The following is a 1,085-nucleotide window of genomic DNA, read 5'->3' as shown; positions in this document are numbered from 1 at the left end:
TTATTCACAGTTATTTACACGCAAATAAACAAACATGCAAATAAATAAATAACCATCTCCTCGGTGTGAGCACCTGCTTGACTTTCACTTTGCCCGTCAGTCGGTGCAAAAGTGGCGCAACACTTCAGGGCTGCATCCTTTGTCTTGTGTCTTAATATGTTGAAAAATAATAATATTCTCCCAGGATCTATTTTATTTTCTTAAAAGTCTGCAGGCAGCCAGCTTGCTTTGGAGAAAGAGAGGGGGGGTTGTCTTCTGGGCAGACATCTCCATCTAAGCCGTGCGCTATAATTGAAATGGCGCATTTGGCTGCAGGCAGGTTGTGAGGGCGCTTTCTGCAGCAGCATGCATGCATGTCCATAGACGTCATTTGGTTTTAATGGCCTGCAGGGAATTTGGCGTTTCAACTCCAGACATTAAGGCAAGAGAGAGAGAGAGAGCGGGGACGGGGGGAAAAATCACCGCATGAAAGATATTGGTTCAAGGATATATCTTCATTTTCAACATATTTTTTCTGTTGAGACTTTATCAACAAGTTACTGCGCCTTTATTATATGCTGCCTAAGTGAAGGACTGTGGCAGCCTGCCTTGTTTTAAACTTTACATCTATCAAGGCTGGATGGAGATGGAAATGTATGCCTACTAGCTGGAATTGCCTGGGGAACTATTACATCAGACGAAATGACAATGATTAAAATCTGCTTTTTCCTGCTCTAAACCTATTGAGCGACTGACACTTGCCTGTTAGGTTACCTACCCCCCCTCTAAACCACAACTTCACACCGTTAAGGGGAACGGTCTATTTTTTTTTACTTTTGCCGGAAAAAAAATATCATAAGTTATTATATCTGTGCAGTCATAATTTCGGGAACAGGGGAGTATCACGTTTTCTTCCTTGAGAAAATTGCCTGGGCGAGAGAGTGGAGTTGAGCTAATTGTAGCCTAATCCTTGGCCCAGAGGCGCTTGGGCAGCCCGGAGCAAGAATTTTCTTTTTTAGCTCTGCTCTGTTATTTAGAGACGGATTATTGGCTTTCTTCTTCTCATAACAAACCACAGGGGCAGTTTCATTTAGGCAAAAAGGCAG

The sequence above is a fragment of the Centroberyx affinis genome, unplaced genomic scaffold, assembly GCF_046629955.1.
Source record: "Centroberyx affinis isolate AG114_WGS23_722 - 3 ecotype Tasmania unplaced genomic scaffold, CSIRO-AGI_Caff_v1 ptg002982l_1, whole genome shotgun sequence".
Classification (NCBI taxonomy): domain Eukaryota; kingdom Metazoa; phylum Chordata; class Actinopteri; order Beryciformes; family Berycidae; genus Centroberyx; species Centroberyx affinis.
Note: the sequence above shows the minus strand (reverse complement) of the source record.